The 7270-nt window shown below is 32.7% G+C and overlaps 1 long non-coding RNA gene across 1 annotated transcript; it reads left to right on the top strand.

Annotated features, from left to right (window-relative positions):
• The first annotated feature begins 4771 nt into the window (after nt 1-4771).
• On the top strand, nt 4772-7017 carry LOC140837887 (uncharacterized). The gene is made up of 5 exons (XR_012119500.1): nt 4772-4968; nt 5804-5996; nt 6069-6327; nt 6397-6600; nt 6679-7017. It is a non-coding gene; the product is annotated as an uncharacterized lncRNA (long non-coding RNA).
• The last annotated feature ends 253 nt before the right edge of the window (nt 7018-7270 follow it).

Raw genomic sequence — 7270 nt, 5'->3', positions numbered from 1 at the left:
TCTCACATATTTCATTGATTCGATCGGCGGCCACCAAGTCCACATTTGAATTGTGCTTGTAATTTTTAGGTAATTTCCCAACTTATTTAGAAAAATTAATCAATTTTTTTTTTCTTGAAATCCTGATTTTTTCGATTATATTGTTTTCCATTGCTAGATTAATCAAGAGTGAGATTGATAGATATATTGTCAGTTTTGGCCCATACTTTAATTTTTGATGTTTTAGATTATTAAATTTTTTATATAAATGATTTTTGAATACATTCAAATCAAGTTTAAAGATCTGTATCTAATATGTTTGTTGAAATGACTAAAAGAAAAGGTGTTCGAAATTTTATTTCCTCACATACCTATATGTTGAACTATATTAGTTTTTTAGGATTGTACAATAGTGAAATTGATTATGTTTGAGTTATATTATAGGTTCAAACAATGAAGGCATGAATGGATTATTCTCGTGGCAGTCTTGAGTATCAGGTGGGAATCCGAAATTTTTTACGTTATGCATTTGCTAACATGACTGATGAAGTCACGAAACCGTGTCCTTGTCGTAAATGCATCAACTCATTGAATCATGATCGTGAGACAGTATATGAACATTTGATGATAAACGACATTTTACAAGATTATCATATTTGGAATTTTCATGGTGAAAAGTTGATTGTGCAATCTCATGATAACATGAGAGATCAATTCATGCCTCAGGAGAAGTTTATGATACAGTTAATCATGAGTCAATGGGACAAGAAACATTACATGATGTATTTGGGATGTTTGAAGGATCACCCATGAGGAATGAAAATTACACTACTGCATCAACAAGTCGTACACCGATGCAGTCTAATGTGGAAGAATTCTATAAATTGATAGAAGAAGGGAAACAATTGTTATATGCTGGATGCACTGATTTTTCTAAACTGACATTTCTTGTTGAGTTATTTCAGTTGAAAGTGAGTGGAAAATGGAGTGATAAGTCCTTTACAACATTATTGGATTTTCTTCGACGAGTACTGCCACCTGAAGCACAAGTACCAAATTCATTTTATGAAGCGAAGAAATTAATTTCTAATTTGGGACTTCACTACGAAAAAATACATGCTTCTCCGAATGATTGCATGATTTATTGGGGCAATGATGCTAATGAACAATCTTGCAGAGTATGTAACCTTTCAAGGTGGAAAAACATGCACAAACAACCGAAGAAGTCACGCAAAGTCGGAAAGAAAAATCTGCAGGTGAAAACTCCAGCCAAGGTTTTTTGGTATTTTCCAATGAAACCAAGATTACAACGATTATTCATGTCATCTAAGACATCTGAAAATATGCAATGGCATTCTAAGAAACGGGTCTCAGATGGAATTTTAAGGCATCCGGCTGATTCGCCAGCTGGGAATACATTTGATGAGCGGCACGTTGATTTTGGTGCAGATTCTAGAAACGTTCGTTTAGGATTCACCACCGATGGGTTTAATCCATTTAAAAATCAAAGTACGTCACACAGTACATGGCCTGTTGTTCTAATGCCTTGCAATTTGCCACCTTGGGAATCCATGAAACCTCATTCAATTATTTTATCCACCTTAATTCCAGGACCCAAAGCACATGGAAATGATATTGATGTATATTTACGTCCCTTGTTTGCTGAATTGAAAGACTTATGGGAAAATGGGATTAACACTTATGATGCTTCCAACAAAGAAATGTTTCGAATACGGGCTGCATTGCTTTGGACAATTAGTGACTTTCCAGGTTTGGGATGTTAATCTGGTTGGAACACATATGCCAAGAATGCTTGTCCAACATGTGCTGATAAGAAAGATGCGGTATACTTGAATAATGGAAGGAAATGGTCGTTTAGAGGGCATCGTCGCTTCTTACCGACAGATGCAAAAATCCGAACTATGACGAGTTATGACAAGCTAGAGCAACGTGAATTAGATTTGAAACCATTGTCAGGATCTGATGTTATACAAATGACCCAAAATTGGAATGTGGTATTTGGTAAGAGTAACATATCGAAACCATCTGTGCGAGAAAAAACAGGTTCCACTGAACAAATGTGGAGGAAACAAAGCATTTTTTTCACTTTGCCTTATTGGGAGTTTAATTTGATAAGACATAATTTAGATCCTATGCATATTGAGAAAAATGTTTGTGATAATATCCTTGGAACATTTTATATGATTCTAGCAAGAGTAAAGATAATGCTGCCACACGCAGAGATTTGAAAATATTGGGTATTATGAAACAATTATGGCCACAACCACAACCAGATGGCACATAATATTTACCCCCTGCATGTTATTGTATGAGAAAAGCTGAAAAAAAGTTGTTTTGTTCAGTGTTGAAAGATATTCGTGTCCCTGATGGTATGTCATCCGATATTTCAAAATGTGTTGATGTTGGACATTGTAAGATTATGGGTCTAAAAAGCCATGATTGTCATGTCATAATGGAACAATTTCTTCCAATAGCTCTTCGTCGTGTGTTATCAAAAAAGGTAACTGTACCATTAATTGTTTTGTGTGAGTATTTCAGAGCAGTGTGTGCAAAGTCCTTACGAGAAGATGAGTCAAAAAAGGCTGAAGAAGGGGTTGTATTGGTTTTATGTCTGTTAGAAAGACTTTTTCCACCATCATTTTTCACAATAATGGTGCATTTGGCATATGAAGCAAGAGTAGATGGGCCTGTACATTATCGGTGGATGTATTCAATAGAAAGATATCTTGGAAAACTAAAAATTTTTGTAAGAAACAAAGCACGACTCAAGGCCAATATTGCAGAGGCATACTTAGCAGATGAATGCGTTGTGTTTTGTTCTCGTTATTTAGATTGTACAGACTCGTTTGGCAATAAAGACGCAAGACACCAGGAGATCCCCGATAATGAGTATACTTTACTACCATTGTTTCCACAAATAGGACGAGCTACAAAAAAGCGTCAAATAGTTACTTTGGACAGTAAAACTCTGAGCCAAGCTCACAGATATATCATTTCTAATTGCACAGCTCTACAATCATATTGTGAGTAAGTATTATTTTGGAAATGTAATTTCAATTTCATTGTTTTGTCAATACTACAAGTTTCTAATCATCAATGTTGTGGTGGAATAGAGAATTAAGAGACGAGTTGAAGAGAAAGCATAGATATGGTCATCGTCCAACTAACTTTCAGTTGGATTATATGGTTCGAATGCAATTTCCAGAATGGTTTGCTAAAAGAGTAAGTAACATATCGATTGATTTATGGTAAATAGACTGATTATTATTTTAAAAATATTAATATCAAAATTGTGTTTGTGTATGTATTATAGGTTGATCGGGAAAATGAACGAATTGATGACATACAACATGGGCAATGAAGATGATATTGATACAATGCAATTCATTCCTAAGAATTTTTCAGATGTCGAATTTTTGTTGGATAACATAAACACTATAGACATTGAGTTAACAAGAAATGATGTAGATGGCTCAATCGTTGATGGCATGCCTATTGTGAACCATGAAACTAATGAAGAATAAGGGGAGGTTAGTTTACATGTCTTCTGGTAAATTGGCCTCTGTTTTAATTATAATTTTAATATTCTTTAATTATAACTCCGTGACCTTATCTGTTTGAGTTTCAGATAATCTTGATTCCAGATAAAGAGACAACTTAACTCCAAGGGTTATGCTTTTATTGAGTATATATTTTTGGTTATCAATAAGGAATGTGATTATTCAACCACTTAAGGCTGATTTACGTTTTTTTTTTCTTTAATAATTTTGTTTGTTTCCCTTTATTTTGTGATCACTTCTTTCTAGTTGTTTTGTTTTATCTTTCAAGTCTCTTAATTGAATTGCATATTCGTATTTGCTAAATAGATACTGTATTCATGACATGAACACATTTATATTTTTGGAGTATCGAAATTGTTTTTCTCCCCTTAAATAAGACACTTAACAATACATGTGTTTATCATGCAACTGGTGAAGAGTTTGGTGGTGGGCTTGGAACAACTCGTGGTAAAACTGTTCCAAATTTGTAGTGGACAGTTGATTAGTGATGTGCATCCATTTTTATCTTTTGATTTTTTTGTTTCGTTTCATGGTTATTGAATGTTAAATTAAATGTATATTCAAATTAAATGTACAAATTTTAAATAAATAAATGTTGGAAATCATGTACATAAAATATGCTTTTATATTATCAATCCACGAGGCATACCATAGGTTTTCTAATTACTTTTCCAAACTACATTAGTTGTTTATTTTTTATAATTTTTCTTATATATTATCAATCCACGAGGGCATATACAACAAGCTTTCTATTATTCACTTCTTCAAACAATAGTTGTTGTTTTTTATATTTAGTTTGTTAAAAATAATTACTATTAATTAATAATGTAGTAGACTTAATTTTAAGATACAAAAGATAAATGTACGAGAAAATCCTATTGTGTAGGAATACATTCTATCAATTTTTGTATGAAAAATTAGTGAACTATTATTAATTATTTTTTAAAAAAATCTGAATTTTACATATTTTTTTCTTAAAATAAGATAGTTTTACATTATAAATTAATTAAATTATCCTAGAACTTCTCTCTCCCCAAGCAATTGACATGTGCTAATTTTTTTTGTCATCGATCAATCAAATTTGAATTTATGAAAGTAAATATTAATTATTAATAAAGAACAAGAGAATATCCAATATGATGTAAAGAAGAATTTACATCATTGATAGGAGATATTGTTTTAATCCACCTGCCTTAATTAAAAAGAAAATTAGGAGGCTTAATTAAAAAGAAAACAAAGCGTACGAACCGATAGCTTGTTTCAGAATCCCACATTTTTTTTCATTCCCGCCCTCACAATCGATTTTTCCCCATCTTGTGACCCGACGATCGATTTTTTCCCATCTTGTGTGGAAGAAAATCTATGCCCTATACCGAGTTGCAATCGTTTAGAAAATCTTGTTCTGGAGGTAAATTCTCTTCCCGTTGCCGTAAAATTTCTTTTATTTTGCTAAGGATTTTGATGGTGGTTATTTTAATATTGTTTTTGTTCTTTGTTTTGATTATTTAATGGAAACGTTCTTGTTTCCGAGTGTGTAAAGTTGTCAATCGCTTCTGAATTTCTGATGGTGTAAAGTTGCCAGTAGCTTCTGAATTTCTGGGGGCTCTTCCCACCAAGCGAAGGAAATAAAGCATGACTAGTGTTAAGGTCAAAGCAGAAAGCATTGTAGTTTTCTATTTTTATTTAATTAGACTTGAGGATAGCACAAGATATTCGATTCTATTTATGATTTCGATTCTATTTATGATTTGGATTAAGTCACTGCATTGTTTTATAAAAAAAAATCGAGGAGCTTGGTGGTTAATCCATTTTCTTCGTGCCGTCGATAAGCTTCTGATTTGACATTTCTATATTAATTCATGAAAATGGAAGGTGAGACATCAGCAAGACACAAAGGGATTGAATTTTTTTTTTTATCATAACATTATATGCAGATTGCAAGTAATAGCATCATTTTTATATCGCATCAAGTAACCACCACGGTGTATCATACTAAGTAGAATGGCAATGTGAGCTGCCTTTCTCGTTTTAATAACAAGAGTTCCGATGCAGGTTCAAAATTGAATTGAGAAGCTAAGGTAGACCGTATACTATTTTTGTTTTTCATTGCAACTGTTTCTTTTAGTTTTCATTTTAAACTCATACTAGTGCAAATTATGGTCTTCTTTATATTTTAACCATCTTCTCGACTGTTGTAATTTTATATTATTATTATTATTATTATTATTATTATTATTCTCAAGTACATATGAAAAATGACAAATAAAAGACTTCAAAAGTTGATTAAGAATATCAGAAAGCGATCTAGGGGACAAGAATCAAATCACAGGTGTGACGATGAAGTTGGATCACAAGACATAACATCACATTCACCACCGGAGGCCCAAAACAATGCACTGGAATCACAACAAGATGACGAGGAGTTCCATGAGGAAGGTTGGATTTAATATATATGATTAAGTTTAAAGCAGCAAATAACATCATAATTTGCATATATATATTTATCAGGCGAAAATGAAGTGTTGCGTTCGCAGAGGTAGCCGAATAGACGTGGGAGAATTGTAATGAAGGATGTTCATGCATTGCATCATGATGATTTGTTACATATAACGTTTAATGAAAGAGCCAACCTTATGGAGATTTACAATCGGTACTGGCAAATTATGTGGGGACAATAGCCCGGAATGGAGTTTTGTTGCCCCTTGATTATTTAGACTGGAGAAAAGTTCCAAAGCATCGATTGGAGGAGGCATGGAAACTTGTTATTGTAAGTTGAGAACTACTTAATATCACACATGAGCTTCAAACATTAACATATTTATGTTTATGTTTATAGGCACGATTCATAATCTCCGATCAACATCAAGATTTTGTGATGAAAATGATGGGGGTTGCATGGAGGCGATGGAGGACCGAAGTTAAAGCTACATCTTATGACTCCAATATCCCATTAGAGGAGCTTGTGTCCATTCGCCCTATTCCTCATGGGTTGGCTACAGAAGTTTGGGAAAGATTATGTGCGTACTGGAAGGCTACTGAGGTAATCATGAGTATTTATTATTAAATATATCTATATATATTTTATGGATATTCATAGTAAAACATAATTTTTTTCCAGAAAAGTTCTAAATTAAATCGAGAAAATGGAAAAAATAAAAAAGGAACTCATGCACAGGGACGAACAAGTATCCTTTCTCTGGAAGACAAATTTGTAAGCATTAACCTGTATTTTTCCTTGCAAAAAGTCTCATATTACCTATTTGTTGTTTGCACTTTGATGTTATAGATAACTAGTGTTATATGCTTTTATGGTGTTGTAAATATAGATTAATAATTATATATGATGTAGTTAAAATTTAAAGATATGTTGTTAATGATCGATTCTAGTTTTTCTTATCATTTATTTTGTTGTTTGTGAATGTGTGAATTAAGAGTATAAGTTTTGTTGTTTGTAAAATTTCAGCAGTCATATTTTTTTTATATATGATAATGTTCTTCTATTAGTTGAAGAGAATGGTAGGAACCCGACTCACATCGAAATAATGCATCTGAGTCGGAGAAGTAAAAAGAAAAGAGGTGCTCCAGTTGATGCTGAAGCCATACGCTATGAGGTGCTGATTGGTTACAATTTTACACAATGACTTTTGAATAAACTTTTCATTTACTTGACGTTTTGTTTGTTAGAATTTGTTGGATGAGGCTGTTCAAAC

Source organism: Primulina eburnea, chromosome 8 (assembly GCF_022965805.1).
Source record: "Primulina eburnea isolate SZY01 chromosome 8, ASM2296580v1, whole genome shotgun sequence".
Lineage (NCBI taxonomy): Eukaryota > Viridiplantae > Streptophyta > Magnoliopsida > Lamiales > Gesneriaceae > Primulina > Primulina eburnea.
Note: the sequence above shows the minus strand (reverse complement) of the source record. Positions and strands in the feature narration are given on the sequence as shown.